Source organism: Amblyomma americanum, chromosome 10, assembly GCF_052857255.1.
Source record: "Amblyomma americanum isolate KBUSLIRL-KWMA chromosome 10, ASM5285725v1, whole genome shotgun sequence".
In the NCBI taxonomy this organism is placed as follows: domain Eukaryota; kingdom Metazoa; phylum Arthropoda; class Arachnida; order Ixodida; family Ixodidae; genus Amblyomma; species Amblyomma americanum.
This window is the reverse complement of record NC_135506.1, coordinates 64,240,854-64,264,343: the sequence shown is the minus strand read 5'-3', so window position 1 is coordinate 64,264,343 and position 23,490 is coordinate 64,240,854.

The following is a 23,490-nucleotide window of genomic DNA, read 5'->3' as shown; positions in this document are numbered from 1 at the left end:
CATGGGTACAGTGGCGTCTTTTATTGCGAAGCAATACTACTTTAGGTCGCACTTCAGCCCGTTCCGTGGCGAGGCGGTGGTAGGCAGCATTGACCTTTAGCGTGACCTCGCTGCGTGACGTCACACCACGTGACCTAGAGTGACGTCACACCAGCTGTGTAAAAACGGGGCCCATCTCACGCCGTCGCGAGGCGAGGCGGTAGCCACCAACGGCGGCCTAACTCCCGCTCCTCTCACCAGGGGCGCTACGGTCAGAGTGATGTCACACCAGCTGTATAAAACAGCTCCGCTCCTCTCGCCAAGGCAGTCATACAGCCAGATGTTACGATGGTGCCTACGAACGAGGCAGCTCGGCAGAATGCAAAGAGGAAGCATCGGCGAGCTACGGAGACGGAAGAACGACTTTCTAAGCGGCGTGCCCAGTATGCAGCTCGGCGACAACGTGCAACCTCCTCTGTGGAAACAGCAGAAGCAAAGGAAGAAATTATGAGTTTGCCCGACGGTGAGTCTCCTTCTACTAGTTCAGAACGCGACTAAACGGCAGAGGCGTGTCCAAGAAACCCCGGAACAGCGGCAGCAGCGGCTCGAGAAGGAACGTGCGTTTCGAGAGAAGGAAAACGAAAAGCGAAGAAAACAGCGTGCAGAAGAAACACCCCAGCAGAGACAAGAGCGTTCGAAGAAAAGACAGGAGAAATCTCTCACCAAGGTTGGCCCTGCTTCGCAATCACCAGGCTTAACCAAGCTAAGCCACGGCCGTTTTTTTCACGATTTTAGTTTCAAAATCGGTAACTACGAGCACACCAATCGGCCCGCGAATTAAAAAAAAACGCGGTTTTTAAAAATTCATAATAAATTCTTAGCATCATTTTTAAGCATTAAATCATTTACAAGCGACTTTTTATTCATTGCATATACCCTTTAAGGCTCGCGCTGCACGCATTCATGTCCCGCTTGGAAAACCGGCACGCTATAAGAAAAATTTGAGGGGACAGACAAGCTCCGCGTTCAGGATATGACGTGATAGTGTTAATGAGTTAATGCACATATATGTGGAAGTGGTCATTCTCAACTTCATATTCGTTGGTCTCTGGGAGTCCTCACACCACTTCTTGCGCAATGGTGCAGCGGTTGAGGGCTGAATCACCGTCCCGCGATGGCAGGCGCTGCCACCGGTGGGTCTTGTGAGACCCAAGTTTCTCTGCCAGAGCAACCTCTCGCGGTCAATTATTGACTCAATAGTCACCTGCCACGGTGGTCAAATTGCTCACAATCCGGTGGGTAGGTTGGGATAACGCCACGAGGTCACGTGACCAAGGTGGCCCACCTAGGTTGCTTCTCTGGAGGGTGGCCAGCGGGGCCACCCAACTCCACGCCGATTGCGCCAACATCAGATTTTCTGGGTAACGGGGCCTTTAACGCAATCGCGTTAAAAATTCCGCATTGCTCATGTGAGAAGCAGGCGCATGTCAGCTGCACCTTTGAGAAGGCCTCGTACAATGCTTTCGAATGGGCTGAGTTTCGCGGCTGCATCCTCAATGGTGCAAGAGTTATGGTACAAGCGTTTCCGGTACCATTTGTCGGGCTCCTGGCGTCCGGTCTATTCCGAGGTATACACGACAGCAAGAAAACGTACCATTAGCGTCAAATGAAACGCGAGACAAGAACACAAACGTATTAACTGCTGGGCTAGAAATACAGGCGGTATGTATTAACGCTTCCACGATGCGGTATTCGCATTATTCCGGAGCCCTCCACTACGGCACCTCTTTCTTCCTTTCTTCTCTCAGTCCCTCTTATATCCCTTCCCTTAGGGAGCGGTTCAGGTGCACGCCGATATGTGAGGCATGTACTGCACCATTTCCTTTCTTCAAAACCCAATTTTCATTTTATTTTTAAAGCGAACCAGCCAGCGAGCCATTCGGCTCTTCGCGCAGCCTAATGCCGTATGCCATGGCCGACGAACGACCTTGAGCCGCCGATGCCTAGCAACGCCGCAGCCGCGCTCCAACAGATGGCGCCGCCGTCGACGCCGCTGCCGTCGCTGCTCGCTCCACCAGTCGTCGCTTGGCTAGCCTCGGGGGGGGGGGGGGGGGGGATATGCATATGCGCTTCTCCTCAGTGTATTGTAGTCGTTACGGAGAGCGCGAAAGAGACGCAAGAACGACAGAACGAAGCGAGGAAGAGACAACACGCTCAAGAGAGGCCAGAAGAACGCGCCGCACGACTCGAGAAGCGTCGTAAGGGCCGTTGTACGATCGTTTCGGAGTGCCTTCCGCCAGGTCCGCCTCGCGAGCAGGCCTGGCGGATCCGCCTCGTTCGGCGAACGGATGGAAAGTTAATAATAAATAATTGGTTTTGGGGGAAAGGAAATGGCGCAGTATCTGTCTCATATATCGTTGGACACCTGAACCGCGCCGTAAGGGAAGGGATAAAGGAGGGAGTGAAAGAAGAAAGGAAGAAGAGGTGCCGTAGTGGAGGGCTCCGGAATAATTTCGACCACCTGGGGATCTTTAACGTGCACTGACTTCGCACAGCACACGGGCGCCTTAGCGTTTTTCCTCCATAAAAACACAGCCGTCGCGGTCGGGTTGGAACCCGGGAACTCCGGATCAGTAGTCGAGCGCCCTAACCACTGAACCACCGCGGCGGGGCATGGAAAGTTATACCCCTGTCACACGGGCACTCTAAAGGCACTTTGAACTAATGCTCCTTTACGCTCCCAAAGGAGCACTACTTCAAGGGAGTTCGTCCGTGCTACACGGTCGCGGAACGACCTTCGCAAGAACTTTTTAGCGCCCTCATCGGCGAAAAGCGTTATTTAAATTGCAAACCTCACTGCACATATAAATACATAAATGTCACATTTTTCTAGTAAATTAGTTTTATAACCGTATTATGTTAAAGCTAGAGTCACTAAATAAAGACTTAGAGTACCGTCACTGCAGCACGGCGGTAAGCAGGGGCGGCCATTTTGTTGTTTATCATTGTTGCCAGATTGCCGCTTCGGCGACCTCGCCGCTAACTTTGGCCCGGGCATTTTGTAAACAACGCTGTTAGCCACCCTGCGCTGCGGCGGGGATCGTAGCCGTACGGCATGGAAAGCGGAAAGCGCATGAAGCGTTTTCCATCATTCTGCGAGTTGAAACAGCCAACAACGCAGCAAAACGGCATCCTCGTATGCTCTTGTGCAGCTGAAATGCTGCGAGGCGCGGAATCCCTGGTCACTGAGTCGGTCACCGGCAGCACTCGCAGCACTAGGACTACCACAGTTGCCCGACTGAAAACGCATAAGCCACAAAATGGCAGCCCCCATGAACCGTCGCAGTGTAAACAAATATCACGTGATGCAAACTGACCAATGATCTTGGCGGCGGCACAGAACAATAAGAGAAAAGAGTGCCGGTACTCTAAGTCTTTATTTAGTGACTCTAGTTAAAGCAATGCAATTTTAACTGCAATAATGACATGATTTTCCAAGTACAGAGCATAACATCACAGTGCTGGCCACACTGAGCCCAAATGGCTCGTATATCTGGAACGAGAGTATGGCGTGGTGAGACTGCCACAAAACAAATGATCTTATATTTTAAAACACCACTAATCTTATGAAGTGAATTTATAAAATGAAAATTGAACGTTTCTTTTCTCAATTTATTTATGCTGTTAACTCGCTGGGAGAGAGAGTACTCCCTTGAAGCCTCAAAGGACGAACTCGAGCTGCCTTGTTTCGAAGCTCCTTTGAGCTAGGTGTCCTTTGGCGCGTCCGTGTGGCAGCGCGCGTTCGTCCTTAGAGTAATGGAGCATTAGTTCAAAGTACCTTTACAGTGTCCGTGTGACAGGGGTATTAGTCAAGTTAAACTTTCTGGCGAACGAGCGCATCCGGCCGGGGACCGGATTGCAACTATTGGCTGCTTTTCCCGTGACGTCAGTGACGTCTCGAGCCCTCCGCCTCGGTTCTGCCCTGCCGGGGCAAGATGGCCATCCGTCGACTGAACTGGGGAGCGCGGCCTGGCCAGTGGCAGCGATGTCGCGAAGCGTGTTATATTGGCCACATCTTGATATTACCAGTGTTCAGAGCGACTGCAAACTTCGCCGCGTTCAGCAGTGGTGAGCGATAGTTCCACTAGTTGAATTCTGTAATCATCTACGCTGACGGAGTTGACAGAGCGCCTCTTCAAACCGATGCAAGACCTGTGCAGTGGCGGTGTCACGAAGTGTTTATTTCGAGCTGTTTGTGGTTTTGCAAGCGTTTGTAATTCCAGCGAGGATCATCACGGACAGCGGCGAGTAACAGCTGCTCATGGTCAATTTCTTGTGCGTGCATGAGCTGCATAGCACAGTGACAAGTGTCCGCGTAGTGAACGTGATTGCGATCGGAGCGAGTGCTTTTACGTCAAGGCAGCGATATGTGTACCTGCGAAAGCTCACGATGGACGCCGTGCTTTCCGAATGCTGAAATGGTCGTGGCGTTACGCAGCTAGTCGCATTCGTTGCGATTGTTGCAGTGATCGCTACCACACGACGTTATTTCTGCTACGTATCCATTGCCATTTTGATCGTGATTCGTGCGGGCACTGTGCTCGAGTACTGCCGTGTGTGCGACGTGGCACGATCTTGGTTGCACGGCCGTCGGACTGTTTTCTGCGGCGACAAAAGCAACGCCGCCATCCTTTTGCGTCTTGGTGCTCCATTCAATACATTTTGTGATTACGGGTGCTCGGGTTACGAGTGGCCGGCGGCACTGTGTGACTTTTGTGAAAACGTGTGTGCAGTGCAGATGTATCTTCAGGGGCGTCATTTCTTTTTATTTCCTGCCCGCTGTGCAGACATTTGTCTGCAATAAATATTTGCGCGATGAATGGGTGACTGAACACTTCCTCTAGCCATTTCGGTTTAGGTTGTCACAACATGGTATTACGCGATTACAAACAAGAATCATTGCCCATTTAAATCACGGCTAGTTCACAATGTAGAATCTCTAATATGTGTTAACTCATGAGGCTACTTTTCAATGTGCATTCCACTCTGTTGCGAAAAAAAAGTAACTGTGGCAGCAGCTTATGGAGTAAAAACTGTCCACAGTACAAGTTGGGCATAACGAGTCTTGATGAATATATATATATATATATATATATATATATATATATATATATATATATATATATATATATATATATATATATATATATATATATATATATATATATATTTATATATATATCTTTCCCATTGCTTTTTTTCTCTTTTTGCTTTGTCAAATTCTTGGCAATGTGAAGTTGAAGTGGGATCTTGGTTTCCACTGTAATCAGAAAAATTTGGTGATCTTGAAGTGCCTCATGAACCGTGACGTCGTTGATTTTGCTCACGGTCCCTTTTGATCAGAAGATCAGCGGTACGAAAGTGGATGTGTGCACAATGCTATTGTTGCAGTGCTTTGCTTGGTGTTAAGTAGTTATTCAGCAGCACTCCCTGGGACAACCGCACCAGTTTGTTTAACAACACAATTTCGAAGCCTTGAGAAGGAGATGTCAGAATGCACATGCACCCTGCTAGCTTCATTTGCCTGTGACTGCTTGCTACGGACATGATTACTTGTCTGCTGAGTGACGGCGATGACGAGCACAATCAGCTGTGTATTGACAGTGTAGAACGCTTCCCAGATTTCCTTAATCCTCCTTACATTTTACACTAACAAAAATTTATTTGCTGACATATAGACGCATATTTGCACCTTCCCCAGTGATCGGCTAGGTTTCCTGGCCCACTTATCCTTTCACATTTGTGTGGTCACGACAGGACCATTCCTGCACAGATTCAAAGCTACAATAACAAGGCTTATTTCAGTTCTTTGAAATGTGCTAAGCATTGTTGCATGGCGGTTGGTTCTGCAATACCGACGTTGCCCTGTTTCTGAGAGTCTTGTAGTATCAATGGAATCGTTGACCTGCCAAGGCAAAGACCACATTTAATTTGAGCCCGTTCCTTTACTTGAATGAAATGGCTGTTGCTGCTTGCATTAGCAGATTCCCCGCTTTGCACCGGCGCCTAGTTCTGTTCTTGCCCGCTGCGCATGCCTGAATCAGGAGTGTTGCATTTTTCTTTTCTTCTGCGGTGTACTCAGTATAAAAGGTGTTAACCTAGCATTGCGGGCTGCGGGGAGGCATATGTGAGGTTATAATATAAGCAAGCGATTCTGTTGTTTTAATTTTAAGCAGGTTATTTCGTTTTGTGCAATGAGCAATCCAAGCCAGGATGTGAGTCGCCGAGCCCTGACAGTGATTTTTACACTAGAAAGAGAAGCTCTTTGGCAACCAGAAAGTGTATGAGCTGGTTAGAAGTCAGTGTGCCTGGCAGTCCACGGGTTAGCATAACAGTCTGTGCAGACAGTGGGGCAACCATTGTGATGGCAATTCCAGTGTGCAAGAAAGGTATATGATTCAGGCAGCGTTCGATTTATCTGCTCAAATCCAAAGTTTTAAGTTTTTCCCCTCTGCACATTAATGGGACAAGAACACATGCGGCAATGGGCCGTACGCGTTTTCACTCTGTCCACTATGATCAGCAAGTTTCTATGTTAGCAAAGCGTAAGTAAATTGAAAAAAGTTTTTTCCCCAGAAATACTGCTAAAAGGTTGAGTCCATATTAATGAGGAATGGCTGTATATGTGAAAGTATGGTTAATTTTTTTTAGTTCTGATGATGACACAAGCAATTAATCTGTTTTATTTTGAATATGAGACTAAAGAAGTACATTTGCCTTGCAAATTATGAAGATGATTAGAAGATGTGTTGTATGGCACAGCAGTTTGTTGGTTGAAGAATAGCGATTGGCTTTACCTGACATCACTTAAAACAGCAAACTGCAAAATGAGCCCTGTAGAGCTGGTAAAGGTATGTTAGGAACAAAGTCAATGGAAAACAGCACCACTGCACATAGTAGCAATTCTTGCTCTGTTGTCCTCGTCCCTTAGCTCAGTTTCAACATGCAAACTTACCACCGGCTCACCCGACAGTACACTCATACCAAATTTTATGAAATTTGTAGCAAACATCAACAGGACAGGAAGCACAGTGTACGCATATCTAGTGCATACTATGCAGATAGCTTCCTGCCTCATCATAGTTTGGCCCCTCTATGTTTCTTACCCATCATTTCCCAGCACCTATGGCCCTATTTATGCCATTGTCATGTGCTACAAATCACCAAACACATTTTGTACTCTTGCCCTGCTAGAATATTTTGGCCCATTAAGTTGTTTCATCCAAATTGGCAAGCTTTTAGAAAACATTCCTGCGATAGCCAACTTGCTCTTGTTCTTCACGACATGCATCTTGACTGCAATATCCCCCTCGATGCTTTTCTTCTTGGGTTTGAAAAAGCATGTGATTTGCTTATTTATGTATGACTTTTATTGTCGTGCTTTAACTTGTATCCAATAGCTCTAAACTGGATCCAAGCCAGCTGTCGGCAGATTTTTCTTGCCAATTCTTAAGCCTCCTGCCTTTTCCTGCAGTCTTGGATGTCCCCCAAAGCATTGCCCTTGAGCCTCAGCTTTTTACTACCTACATTATGGCTTTCCTTTCAGTGTTTTGTTACATGCCTTCACTGATGGCTATATTAAGGGATCTGCCATCTTGCAATCAGTACCCATGTTTTAGTCCTCCAAAACAACATTTTGCATGCTCTTGAATGGCCTGTTTGCTAATGTTACTAAGAATGCACTAATATTTTTTTTATTGTGAGCAAAACTACATTTTGCCTACTTATAAGGCCTTACCGAGAAAGGTATATTCACTGGATACTGGTTGAAACACTCAGCCATTCACATGGCTCGCATGGTCTCACCTCATAATGCTTGTACGCCCTCCCACAGCCTAGGATATTTACACCATAACATGTACTTAGCGTTGCCGTCTTCCAAGTTACTTGCGTTCAGATCCTCTGTGTGGCATCACTTTGGGCGTTCTAATGGTGCATGGCACAAACCGAACTTAACTGAAATCCTAGAATGAGTTCAGACCTGAGCCCTTGTTTTATTTTCTCAGACTATTGTTGAAGCTCCAGTTTCACAGCACCAAAGGTGAATCTTCAAATTTCTTCATGTCGTGTAGAAACTGCAGGGTTTCTTTAACTCTTTACCGTCACATAACCAACTAATCTGTTCTGACTCATGTTTTCTTCTGCACTAGCCGCACTAGTACTGTTGTGCCTAGTTAGCTCATGCCACTGAATTTCAATATTGATTTTTGTTTTTGCCACTGAAGGCTGGAATGGCCTTCCACCTCACAAGGATTACTAACCTCTTGTCCCTTGAGCTAGTCACTGCAGAAATGCACGCAATAAATGATGATGCTCGTCCACTAATTAAAGTAATTCCCTCAAGGCAGAGAATATTTGTAATAAGCAAGTAATCACTCACTGACATCCACCAAAGTTCAGCCATAAGGCCACAAAGAAGAGCTACAAAGCTTTCTTTTGTATCGCTGTTGCTTGGATGCTAATAGTTGATTACTTCTACACAAAGCTGACCACTCAAGTATTGTCATTTAGTACTGTTTAGGTATAATAAATGTTAAAATAAATTGTTCTACTGAAGTGCTTAGTCACTTGCTCAGCTCGGCAAGCCAATGCATTGTTCTCTTATGCGTAAGAACTTTCCTCACAATCTATTTCAAGCAATATTGGGGCACATTTACACAATAGTTTTGTCGGATGGCATACAGTTGCATTTACGCTAACTTGCACACTGTACACAAGCTAGGTCTAGCCAACTGAACCTGTGCACTCAAAAGCTAAGCATGCATTATTGTGCCTATCTGTGTCAGATTTTTCTTGGTTTCTCTCTCATCGTCTCTTCAGCTAAGCAAAACACCGCCTTCATAATGTGTCTCAGTGAGAATGCTACGAGTGCATGTTTATGCATGTGGCTTTTATATATTCAGGATAGTGTTAACAGGGCTGTTGGTTCATCTTGAACACAAAAGCCACCAACTTCAATTTGCAGCAAAGAGACACCAGTAAAGACAGAAGTCATCACTGCTTTTCTGTACTTTTTGGCTTTCTTCGGCCTAACTTCAAATTGGTCTTTTCCAAGTTTCTGATGCCTATCCATGCCTCAATTAATTTCTTTCTTTGAAAACCAGACTGGCAGTGAAATAGGTATATATTGCTGAAAATGTTGATAGTCGGAAACTAATAGCACACTCGAAAAATTAAACACATGTTGAGTGGTATAAACATCAGTTAACAGTAAGCAATGCTCACTTTTGCTAGCTAGATTGTTAACTGGTCACCTTTACCTTCAATCAGTCTACATTTTACTAATGAGTGGAAATAACTCTTAAACATTGCTTTAAATTTGTATCAGAGAACATACGCATATATGCCTGTCACATACTTAAATGGCTCAATTTTTATTTCATTTTATTGTGCAACATCATAGACCTCATGCTGGAAATCCAAGTTTACAAATTCTTCTTGAGATGGTGTTTGCTCGAGATAAGCAGATTATAGGGTCATTGTATCCTGTTATCATGACTGTACAAGGTATTCTTTCCCAGCCTAAGCCAGGAGCCATTGCAATGTAAACCGTCCATATTGGTTCTTGCATTTCCTCTACCTGTAATCCACTTTACTGGCTCCCATATCTCATTATGTTTATAGTAATAGAAAGACATGTGTAGACTTTTATGCAGTACTAAGGCACCGACATTGTTTTCCACTCACAGCGACATTTGAGAATGCTTTGGAGTTGCACAGAGTATATGCCAGCTTATTTTGTACATGGCAACAATGACATGGCCTTCAGCAGAACTTCCCATACTTGTTTTCAATGCTGTAGTCTGACTTGTGCAATGGCAATATCAGCTCATGAAGATATGCTAAAGGACTACCTGATGGCCCGCTGTCTTTGTGGAGAACAAAGCGCCTTGCACTATAGCTAAGTGATGCATGTCTAAGCCCCTTTGCAGCCACACAGTGCTATTTCTATTTTGGCTTTAATAATGGACTGAAAAACAACAAAAATAAGTCACTATCGTTACATTGTCACTGTTCTGTAAAATGTAGAACTGCTTTAATTAGAACTGATTTTACCTGTTCCAAACAACTGGAAAAGTCATAATTTCTCATGTGCATTTGTGTTTGACAGCAGTGTGCTAAAATTTGAATTTTTAATGCATACACAATTCAGGCATACACACACACAACTTATATATTGAATAGATAAGCATGTCTTTTGCATTAGCAGACAGTTGGCTGTAGGTAGTTGGGGGGTGGGGGGGTTGTTTACATATTAAAATGACAACTGTGCAAAAGACAGGCCAACAGTCGGCCGATTCGGTTTGCCAAAACCATGCCATCGTGATGTCTGGCTCTATGTCACACTGCGCAGACGGAAACAATCGGTCGACTGTCGGCGTCACGTCTCCCACAAGACGGCAGTTGGCCCATTGGTTCGCCATTTCCCATGTCACACTAGCGAGACAACGTGCGAGATCTCCCGCCGACTTGGCCCTTTCTCGTTCTCACTCTTCTTTTGTCATTTCCTGCTATGCGAAATTCATGGGCCGGGGCGCTTCATTTTTAACTCTTTTAAATAAATGCCACCATAGTAAAACAAACTCTTAACACTTGTGATTATGAACCTAGACTGAGTGCAGCCCAGTACTGAGAGGCACTTATGGCTGGGTCAGAAAGGCTAGGCTCGAAAAATAATCCAGTCGCTCGTGGGTAAACAAGACGGGAAAGATTATTTAAAGCTAAAATAATAAAAAGGAAAAAAATTCCCACTACGCGGGTTTGAACTAGGAACCTCTGGAATGCGAAGCTACCGCTATACCCATGACGCCATGGAGAACAAAACATTCCGTTGTTTTCAGAGGTGCTGCACTCAGCAGTGTGACACTCGCTACAGAAGTAAAAAGCAGGCGACCCATGTGCGAAAACTCGGCCGGCGCGCTGCACCGGTCGCTGCTTGCGAATTGCAGCCCCACTGCAAGCAGGGACACACAGAGCAGCAAGCATCGCTGCGCCGCTCGACTCAAGCACTCGAGCTCAAAGCGTACGCTTTGCCACTCGCAGCGGTCTGATTACTGCTTGGCTTGGTGTTGAAGTTCGCACCATAAAAGACAAAATAGCCGTATTATCAGAAAGACCGCCTGCTATACACGAGCAGCGACAAAGCATGCTTGCACTAGTAGACAGATTTCGGCAACGGCACTGCCTGCGGTCGCGCCAGGCGACGAACTGCGCTGCTGCCTGGCGCAGCACACGCCGCTTCGCGAGTAGCCTGCGCTATAATATCTCTTAATATCGCTTTGCTGTCAACAGTATAATCTCACCATAAACTAAAATTATGGTCAATTTCCGCGACACCTTCGGATGCGGACCCAGCGGACCGCTGCGGGCGACAGGCGAGCCGGACCGAAACGGCGGGCCAGCGGCAGCTTGCGAGGCGATTCTGGCGAGAAATTTTGCTCGTATCAGAGTTGTTGCTTTTGCCAGCAACCCGGTGTTGATCAACGATCCTCAGGAATGACACATTTGGCACATTTCTTTGTCTCGGCGTTTACTGCTTACGTCAAAAACAATCTTAAGCTGGTTTTTATTACGGCGGCGGACGGGATCCGGGCTCGCCTACCGGCGAGCAGGCTCGGTTTACCTCACGTTCGCACCAAAAAAGACAAAACAGCCATTCTATCAGAAAGGCCGCCTGCTATATTCGAGCAACGACAGCATGCCTGCGCAACAGCCGCGCTTTCGTCAAGGACGCCGCCTGCGGGAGCGCCAGTGCGACGAACTGCGCTGCTTCCCGGCTGCCGTGCTCGTCGCTAAGCCTAGTTGGTTTCGCATCGATGCCGCAGCTCAGGGCGCTTTGGAACTAGCCAGCGCCGTAATCAAGATTCTTCTCTAGTCACCCTTTTACTGCCAACCTGTCCCATAATAAAATAAAGTCATGCTCGATTTCCGCGACGCCTTCAGCAGCGGATCTAGCAGACGTCAGCCGAGCCGCACGAAGCAGCAGCAGCAGCAGGCGGCTGAAATTTGCTTTATCGTAGTTATCACTTCAACCAGCACCTTGGCATTGGCCAACGATCCTCAGTAAGGATACTTTTTTGGACATTCATCTATCCCAGAGCTTGTCATGAACTTAAACAAACAGCACTAGAGCGTCGTTGTTCTGAAATCCTGAGGGTAGCCCAACTTTCAGAGGGGGCAGCCTTCTGTTATTTTGGCAAGTTGTCGACCGTTACATGTGAAAACATCGCGATCGAACGAGGGGGAGTTCGCGATCGCGATGTGACGCGTTTTTCGGTCTCTTGGATATAAATGGTCCGCATGTCGTTCCCCACACATATCACAGCTACCACGACTGTACCTTCGACGAAAATCCTGCGGCAAAAAAAAAAAAAAACGTTGACGGAACGGATGTCTCGAGTACGCCGCAATTAATATGGGCTATTCCTACTGCAAGATATCTGCGTGTTTTTCTACAAGCATGCATGCCTGTACCGCAGCACGCGATTAGACGGCAGGCACTGCCGGGCGCGCCAATCGGAATGCTGGGACCATCCGCCTCGCTCGCAAGCGCCAAAGTGATCGCACAACACCTTTCCGCCTCACGTCCGCCTGGCGGCCGAAAACTGGCGGACCGCTCGCGAAGCGTACTTGGCGGAAGGCGCTCCGAAACGATCGTACAACGGCCCTAACGAAGATGCGGCTAGAAGTGCCACGTCCCGGAGTGACTCTTCAACTGCGGAAGAGACTGGTTTGATCGAGTTCTCGAGAGCGTCGGAATGAGATGCTGCGTAGACGACGTGCCGAGGAAACGAAGCTTTCGCAATTCAACTAGAGTTAACCAGAGCTAAAGCACAGCCAATTTTTTATCCAAGCGATTTTCAGGAGAGAAAATAATCCCAATTTTCTCTAATAAAATCTACCCATCTTTTCTGGTCCCAGTCAGTGGCCTTGTTCGCGCATTACTGGACGCTGATGGTGAATTCCCGATGAGCGCGAGAGATGACGCCACTGAGAAAATTGGTTCGAAGGAAAGTAAAGACGCACTAAAGGCCTGAGTTTTGAGCAGGCACCTGAACACGGCCGCTCAACTGTTCATAACACGGTGAATTTTTCCTGTCTAAGCGGTGCTGCTGCACCCTTCTCCTGCCCCAGTGAATATAGCGTGACTCAGCCGCAGAAGCTCCGAAACCTGGCCCCCAAATCTTTCTGAGTGCATGTTTCAGACATCAAAAGCGAAATTATGATGGCGCGACTTTAAGGCAACGTTATGCGGCAAAAATTCGGCAGACAAACTTTAGACTGCTCACGTGTGGGAATGCGAAAGCATTACTCTCCCTGCAATTTTCGTACATGCATTAAAGTTCTCTCCCCCCCAACCCCCTCCCCAAACACACACAAGCGCGCGCCGCCGGGTTTTCTCGTAATGATACTAGGAGTGGACTCGCATTAAAAGGTGTGCACAAACTTTCAGGGAGCGGAGCGAACGCCGCCGCTGTAACGGAGGGCGACCAGCTGCTCTTCGAATGCGTGTGCTTTTAAAGAGCCTCAGGGAGCGTGTGATACGTCTACGGTTACAGTGTCTACGTACGGTTCATGCTTCGGGTAAGCGTTCGAACAAAGAGGGACGCTACAGGATAACCGCTCTTCTGAACGCAACCGCCGCTGTGGCGTCCGCCTCGTGAACCGAAGGTTACTGGATCGAATCCTGGACGCAGAGCCCTCATTTCCGTGCAGGCGGAACGCGAGAACACCGGGGCGTTGCGCGACGTCAGCAAACTTTGAAGCAGCGTTCCACATGGCCAAAATAATCTGTCCTCCTGCCATGTTCAACATTCCTGGATAATAAGTTTTAATATTGAAAAATTCTAAGGTACTGTTACGTAATTATGCATGGTAATGGTCGATCCTTCCGATGCGTACAGCAAAACCTTCTTATAAATTTCTCCCATTACTCCCATTAAGTAGGTAAGACTGCCATAAAACACAAATGGCGAACGCTTTTAGCGATAGCAAAATCGTTAATCGGAAAAAAATGCAAACCTATCGACGGAAGAACTGCGGATATACTGATTGTTATAGTGAAATCTGACAATATATGAAAAAAAACTGCGTTCATGAGCTCTTTCGCGTGTAAAAATGTTTTTGCTCAGAATTGTTGGCTATAACTCTGGCGTCCCTCACAGCCCACATGCAGCAGCTTAGGGACGTTATGCCCAGCATATCATAACACAACTAGTCAGTCAGAATACATCTAGCTCCGAGAATGCAGGGCCGAGGGAATCGGAAGGATACAGACCTGGCGACTGTTGTCGTTGTTGTTGTTGTAGTGAAGCACGTACGCGTCTTCCACCAACGTTTTTAGATCGTTGTCTTCCACTGTCTTCTTCATGCAGATGGCGATCCGGCTGCCGCTACTTGACGGGCAAAGTAAGGGGCGCCAGGTGGCTATGAAATTTTTATAACGTTGTTACTGTTATCGTCCTTATTATCTTTAATAAATATGGAAAGATGGTAAATACGTACTCGAAACACTGGGAGCAGCAGCTGCAGAAATGTATTGCCGTCAGTTGTCCATAGAGGTCCCTGCACTCTATACGCATGCCCAGCTTTATGGGACATCTACTACCTGCGCCATCTACCAGCAGTGGCGGCGACAGGGAGCGTAACTGAATGGGAAGGGGTACAAAAAAAATCGCAAAACGTGAACAAAAGCACCTACAAAAAATGCTTCGGGGATTTGTGTAATATACACTTAGCTGAAGAATGTGCCGAAGTTTCAGTCCTGTGCTATTAATACACGAGCTTCCCAGCGCGTTTGAATATTATACGATGCTGCCTACGGGAGGGGGCCAAAGTTTTCGCATTTTTCCAGACTTTGAAACTGTATAGCACCGTAACACGGATAGATATCAAAAATCCTTCCCGGTTTTAGATACCTAAATATATGGTGTTTAAAATGGTGTGCAACGATCTGGCATAGCTTTGATCAAGAAGCTTCCTGAGGCCTTTTAATTGAGACATGATATTGCCTAAAATATGAAAGATGGCGCCCGGTAGCGAGCTACGCTGCAGAAATGGTTCGGACTGCTGAAGTTGCGTCCATATCGACGCTTACCTTTTAATCGGGTGACTTTTGCCTTGCAGACAAGAACACATGTCAGAGCTCGAACCCAGTGTCTCGACCGGAGCTTTAAATAAAGAAGGTTGTTACGATGATCATGCATTAATGCAGCTACATAAAGTATTCGCGGCTGTTCATATATGCTTGTCGTGGAGCAACTTTGCAAATTGTCAGCCCTTTGCTATTATCTAAAAAGTTTATTGGGGCGTGTGATCATGATATATTAGGGTATGAGAGATAGCTCGCCTGAATTTTAGCTATTCTTGTTACTTTTATAGAGCGTAGCGGCATTCAAACGGCCGACATCAAAAAGTATTCGCGGATATAAATGCTTAAGTTTATTCTTTTAATACTTATTTAAGAAAATTTTATATAGCTTTACTCAGAAACATTCTGAAGCTAATGTGGAAGACTGGGCGAGTTGGTAGGTAGTCATTCTAGAAAAAACAGCGCACACAGGACAGGGCAACTCACAAGGTGCCAGTAGACAGCACTATCAGATTTCTTGACATCAAGCTGGAATTCCAGGGCCATCACATTTGTTGGAGCTATGAACCACGTAATAAGAAACCGGTGATTCATTACCATTCAGCTCATTCGCGAAACGCGCTCAAGAAATCATGTCCTCACAGCATGCTTTCCAGCTTTGACACACAATGCAATAGGTTATTAGGGGCAGGCTATCCCAATCACCTGTTAATCTCCGTTGCCCAGAAGCTTCAAAAGAGGATGAAAGGAAAAGAAAGGATAAACGAAGGAGGTAGAGACAAAGAAAAAAAGAAACAAAAAGTCGCAGTGATCCCTTATCTCCACGCTCTGTCCCATAATCTGAAAAAGGTCATGAATAAAGCAAAGGTGAAGGTGGTGTTTTCAGCTCCGGAAAAGCTTGCAAATATCTGCAACCGCGTTAACCCTCCTTCCAAGACAGCAAGAACATGCAGCAAAAAACATCGTAAACAATTCGTACCGTGTCAGAAGGAAGTAATTTATTCAATACCTTTAACTTGCGGAGACCAATATATTGGTCAGACGGGCAGATGTATTAATGACTGATTGCAGGAACATAATAAAGATGTGGAAAAGGGGGTAAAAGGACATATAGCAGCCCATATAGGAATTTGCAGTGCTTGTCAACCTGAATTTGAAAACTGCAAAATCATAGGAAGCCACTCGGATCAAATAACCAGGGAAGTGATGGAAGCCTTCAACATAAAATCTAATAAATACACCTGCGTCAGAGCGCCATCTGTAGTTTTATCAGAAAAAGAAGTGGCGTACCTCTCAAGAAAAGAAAAAAAGAAAACGGATGAATGTGTGAGTTATGTGCCTGGTTATCCGTTTCAAGCGCATGTCAGTTGTAAAAATTGTTCACACAGCATAAATCTTTGTCACCTTCACATGCCTTCCACCTGTTGATTGTATTCGGCTTTTTGTTATTCATGGCATTGTATGTGTTATTCACATGTCTTAGCGTTTTTTACGGTTCTTTACACCATGGCTTGTCATCTGTTGAGTTTTATCTTGTTTTATCTTCACCCCTTACGGTTTTATCGATTTTATCGGCCATTTACACCTCTGTGACGTTGACTGCCTCTGATTGTATCTGCTACTTCCTTCCTATATATATTGTTCACTTTCCGCTTAATAAAATCAGTTGTAAGTCAGCGCTCGTGTCGTCGGTTCTTCCCTTGGTCCCTGTCCTGTGTGCGCTGTTTTTTCTAGAATTCTGAAGCTGTTCAGCTGTTGTCGGGCAGAACACAGAATTTGGAGTCTAGAAGCAAATAGCGTCTAGATCGACGTTCAGGTTGTTACGGTCACGTTCACCTGTAATGCTTTCAAATTAGTGACTCTAGCGTTGTCCGAATATGGTGACTTGAGTTTGCACTTAGAGTTCTAACCTGGATCACAACCTTTTGTTTTGGTCAACTAATTTTAATAAATGTGCTCGTTTCTATAGAAAATATATTAGTATGAATGTATGAATGAAAAATTTCATGCATAATCACTATTCATACTTTTACTGCTGCAGCTATTGGCGACTTTTTTTTTGCTGTTCTTTCATTCTGACTTCTGTAATATGCATGCATGATGTATTGCCGGGATCCATCCTGTGTAACACAACTGAAAAAATGAGGCTTTGCTTTTGAGTTACGAAACTTCGCTTTTAGAGATACCGCAAGATACCGCCAACTTTTTTCATTTTTGCTAACAAATTGGTGGATTTAATTGTGTCTACTTCTGTGCTACGAAAAAGCGCTTTTACATGGACGTCATCAAGGAAGCAGTTCATAACGGTATATATAAATGTTAAATATGATGGCTGTCGCAATTTGCGATGCTGCCAGCCGCTACGCTGCTTCGTCGGCCGATTGTCATATCGCAGTTAATTCTCCCGCACTTCCCAGAGTGACATCGCAAGGGGCCGCCAGGTGCAAGAGGGTTAACCACGGATTAACAGGGTTAGTCGCGATGTCATATCAATCGTCTGAAGCGACTGTCTTGAGAGCCTCCTTTGAAGAACGTTTGCATCTGTCCTTTGAGGCTGGGCTGTAATCATTTTAAGCAATAAATTTTTCTATTTCACCAGTATAATAGATGAGTTGCGTTATCGCAAGCAGCTTGCCTTTAAGATTCATCTTCTTCAAAATGCTATGAAAACGTGTAAAAAATTGACCGCCAGTAGCAAGATCAAAGGATGTCAAGGGGTATAAATTAGAGGGGGAAGGAAAATAAAAAACAACAAAGTGTCCTGTCCACGTTAGTACAAATACTACATTGAGACTGTTAAAAGAATGAAAACTAGAAGTGCCCCCCGTTAGGACGGCCAATAAAAATAAAGAGAAACACCCCCACAAATACATTCAAAGAGAGAGAGAGAGAGGCGGGTGGGGGGGGGGGGGTGGAAAAGTCTTGCACAGGGTGCCGGGTGATGTAAGGCCGGCTCAGGACCCAGCCGCTATGCCCACATTTCAGCGTACGCGAAATGCAACAACGCTCCGGCTGTTTACCCCCGGGGGGTCGAATTAGTTCGAAGCGCTCCAGTGCGCTGTCCCTCATAGCCCGTAATGGAACGAATTTGTATTATTTCATTGTAGCTTTTCCCAGTTCCCAGGTTACTCTGCCTGCAGCAGCTTTGATTTCTGTGGTCATGTGAAAAACTAATTATGCTGCACTGAACAATACTATCGCTTACTTTGGAAGCAGCAGCGTTTGGTAAATCAAACCAAATACAATTGTAATAGACAGGTAGAGCGCAACAAAAATAACCAGACGCTAAAAAGGAATGTATACCAATAAAATAAGTCACGAATTGCATTCTATGTCACAAAGTTAATGAGAATATCAAATAGGCGGGGATGTCATTATAGCAGGCGGGGATGTCATTATAGCACGTAACGGAAAGCACAATGTCAGCAAATTACCATAAATGAAGGGGAAGCCTTCGTAAGGATAACACTCATGGGAAGTGATCTGTTACGTTTACAGTAATATTCGAAGCACTGGAGGTTATATTTTTTTCTCCTTTGCACCTTTGGGGAGGAAATCGAGCAAATGTAATAGGTCTATTTTCATGGCGTCGCTGTCAATAAACTTCACTTGTCACACTATCTGATAGCTGGTGCGGAAGGGGTTATAACTTCCCCGCAAAAAGGCAAGGACAAGGGCTATAGTGCCGACATAAAATATTTTATTATACACTTTTTATACAACATTTGGAAACAAAATGTGTACAGTCAGAATAACATAGCGTCATTAAGTTGTGTTCATGTTACATGTACAACCAGAACGATGCACTCCAAACGTAACGAATATGAATATAACTAAACACACTTCACAGCAACATGGCATACAGAAGAAGCAATACTTTGCGAAAAGAATAAAGAACAAGGCAAACTATTAATCGGTTGCCAAACAAAATGAGTCAGCAAAGAAGGACATACAAATGAACATAAATGATGGCACTGAATGTGCGTAGTACTGCTGTCGCCACTTTTCTCGAGCCTGTTTGTGCGCATTGTGCACTTGATGCCAGTATCATATGATCTACGCCCGATACGCCCAATCAGTTTTCTTAAATTCGCTGCAAAATTTTTTCCTGCTGCCCCGCAGAACTTAAAGGGAAGCTGAAGCACTTTTCGAAAAAATTGAGTTCCATGCGACATTTTATAGTTTTTAGTCCGCTGAAACCAAATATCTCATTCAAAAAGGACGGAACTAAGCGCAAAAAGGTGATTTTTGGAAGAAAACAGGCACCAGCGCCTCAGGGCGCCGAGCGAACACCGCAAACGCCCGCGATTGGCCGGGATCGTCGTGACGTCATTTACGGGGATCTCCGGCCAGCAGCGACTGTGTTTCTGCGTAGCGCGTTGCTTTACCTGGCTTGAGAACTGTGTTTTGCAAATTATGGATGATTCAACATGCGTTGAACAGGTTGTTGTCTCACCATACATTTCATTTCATTTCATTTATTCTACCCTCAAGGCCCGAGGGCATTGAAGAGGGGAGTGGTTGTATACAGGGGTTCAGTACAAGGCGTTTGATTTCTAATTATACAATGATAGCTATGGCGGAACAAAAACGCTGATGGTCGATGATGGAGGCTGTATGTTCGAGCCATCAGCGTGTCCAGAAAACGGCGGAACCGACGACGCCGCGGAGTGCGCCGACAGCGAAAGTGAGGTCGCAACATTTTCCCGTGTTGGAAATCTCAACTGGTACGTATGTTTTGCGTACGTGCGCACATAGCGTTTGAGTAGGTGCATGTGCGTACATAGCTTTTGCGTAGGTGTGTGTGTGTAAGTGGGAATAAAAAGCAAATCGCGTCAAAACGCTGTGTACTCGCTGCTGCATAAAAGCCGTGGACCACAACTTGTAACACGTCGAAACATGATCGAAACCATATCGCCGGCATGCTTACACGAGTCGCACGAGGTAAAACGTTTGTGTGTTTATTTATAGTGACGTGTCTAATTACACCCGAATGCCTTTTAGAACTACAAAGTAATGCCAAACTGGATGAGTTTGAGTGGGTTCACTGCTGTACTGCACCCTGAATGGACGAGACGACGGAGGAAGCTCGAGCCTGCGCTATTCCTTCTGCCGTATGTTCGTGCTACGGTTCAACCACAAAACTTCTGCACTTAACCCTGTACATTTTTTTTCGCATGCTGAACCCGCTTTTGAACAATAATTATGGCTGCGTTTCGGAGCTCGCAGTGCTGCTCATCAAAACTATAGTGTGCACTGCGAAATATATTTGCTCCAATTGCGCATCGAGGTAACCAGTACAATTACTTGTGGCAGATATATGCGTACCGTGACTCGGCGACTTTGCCGTTCTGACTCGAAAAACATTTGCATGAATTCTGACGCTATTGCCGATCGTCAGCCATGAACAAACGTTCATGAATGCAAATGTTTACATTGCTCTGGTATACTAGGTTGATATAATCGTTTTTTTTTATTTAGGTGCAGCTGCATGTGCTGCGCTGATGTTCGATGAAAAGGATTGTTTATGCTGCCAGGAAGTGCAAAAAATCGGGAAGAAGCAAAAAGGCACACAGTGCGTAACGAGCTCAAAAGAGTTCAAGACTGTGTGCCTCAGTAAGGCAGTGCTGGAAGTGAGTTTAGCTCAGCATGGATGCGAACCAGCTGGAAAAGGCAAAAAATTTACGAACAGGTAAGAAAATAATACAACGAAAAGATAACTATTGATGCAATAACATATTTTTTACAGGCAGTTTCGGTATGATGCGTGCCGTCAGCTTGTCTGGTTAACGTGGAAGAGGCTGGGGAAGAACAACCGACGGATTCTGCCAAGCTGTGTGCTGAGCGCAGTTCGAAAGAAGTATCCGGCTAAGAATGCTATACACACAGGCTTCAAGCATTTCTGGGATTCCATTTAGGTAAGTGCAGAAACATGGTTACGCACAAATGAATGCTGCACAGTATGCATCGGTGGCTCATTTACTACTTTAAACATCTCGAGTTTTGGCACAAGCATGTATTGAAAGTTGTTTTCTTTCAGTTGGCATTCATTACATTCCGGCTTTACTTATATGCATAAACGTCATGCAACAACGTCAACTGTAGAAACTCGATATTATTGTCAGTTGCACTTTGCAAGATGTGCACGGCTTTTTTTTTTCAGCAAGTTGTCTGCGTCTCATTCTATTAACGACATGTGGACTAATACTCTTATCTTACACAAACAGCTTACATTTTTGCTTTCAATGTAATTAATATAAATAGGCAAATATGTCAATATGCACCGGCTAAACTCTGAAAGCCGATTTTACAACAGAAATGCAGCTACAAAGAAAAAAAAACATGATTTCCTTGATATTTATTTTGCAACACATACGAGAAGTTGCTTTAAAAAATCAGTATTTTCCACAGGTAAATAAATGAAGACAGCAATATAAGGATGCAAACACTGAAGTTCAGTGTAATATTTGCTGGAAGCTCAGCAGAGGAACGTGCGGCACACGGAAATCTTTTTTTATTGCCGAGTGCTAACTCAGTGTTGCGGCTGAAGGCAGCATTCTGAGAGGCGTTGGTTGGAACACATATGGAGTTTATTGTGACATTCAAATGGCATGGCTGCTAGAGTGTGCCTACTTTATGCGTTCCTCACACGCTCTGATTCTTCATGCTTGTTGACGACAGCATTCATATGGATCTTGCAAGCGAGAGCCAGGACTCTGAAGACAATACGCACTGATAGGCGGACTGATTTCCTGCTCTCAACAAAGGAGGAGCCTACATTACTTATTGAATCGTGTTTTCCTTTCCTTTACAGCTTCTTCCTTTGGTAATCCTTGAAAACTGACTGCTCAGCAGTGGTGGGGTCTGCATGAGTGCAGTCTTCTTGGCCTCTGATGTCCTGCTTGCCTCTACCATGACCATGTTCAGAAGTGTCTGTATGTACCCTAAAAAGAAATTTGAGAATGACATGAAGCAATGCTGCTTTGATCACAAGTAAAACCATTTGCACATACCATATGTTGGTTGTTCCTTTACAGGGCAAGCAGTTGCTTTTCCTCCTGTGGCCTTTGGGTATTTCAAGTTCCAACGGGCTGCACCGTCCAGTCGGCAGGCTTGGCTTCGCGCAGTTTTCATTGTGATGCATGACGGCCAACTGGGTTCTGAAACAATGCTCAGTGATCAAGAGTACAGTAAGTCATTACATGCAACATTGCTTGTCTCTTGCGCAGGTCATATATTACGGCCTGTACACTGTCGCCCCATAAGGTAACCATATTAGTACAGTGTAGCAAACTATGAATATGTGTGGAGTAGGAATTCTTGTGTATAACTAGTTGCCACCACAGGTGATTTGTTGTTTGAGAAACACTGTTATTATAATAAGGATGTTGACCTTTTGGTTATTTTTCAAGAATGTGAGAAATTTTGGTGAATGTTTATTTCAGAATGCAGCTACTTTTTTTTCATTGGATCAAATATTCTTTCTTCTTTTTCCATAGCATAATACAGTATTTCAGTATGCTCACAAGTGGTTCGAAGTATATCGACCTTTTTGCAAGCACACACAGTCCATTCTGGTGCATTTAAAAGTATGGTTCTAGTCTTGCAACAAAAACAAAATATGGCGCTGTCATTCTGAAATGCAAGCGGTCATATATTTCTAAAAACCTGGCTGCCTAAACACTGTTTACGTATGGCACTTGGCTAACCAAATGGCTAAGGAATCATGCGGTGTCTCTATTGCTCACAGTGATGGAAGTGCTGCTGGCCTCATGTGTAGCCAAAATATTTTTTCTTATCCACGGTCATGCATGCCTTCACATCAGTGTGTTTACATGGATATATGTAAACACACAAGCAAATTAAACAGACTTGAGATGTTGATATTTACCTTGCCTTCATAACAAGGTATGAGTACTGGCAGTTCTTTGGGGCAAAATGCAATAAAAGGCTATGAAGCGTTTCCAGACCATAAGTCTGGTGTTTAGTTGATAGCTTCGGCATGTCTGCCAATAGGACCTTTGAGGTAGCTATGTTGTTTAGCTTTTCAAATGCTTTCGATTCTGAAAAACAGGAGAGAAAGTGAAACAAATCAAAGTTGAGTAAGCAAATTGAGTACTCTTGGTGAATTCCCACTGGGCAGACAAGTCTCACATTGATCAAACGGTGCTCACAGTGATCAAACAGTGAAGACTCGAAGTCAGATTGGAAAGGTTCTGCCTGGCTTTCTGCTCTTGGCAAACAACTTCGTGTCAATAGAGCAAGGATGGTACAATGGCATGGTTTGATGGCATAGAAAGAGTGAAAAAACATTCGTATGCAAAGCATAACATTATGTGAAAAATGCTGGGCTATTGATG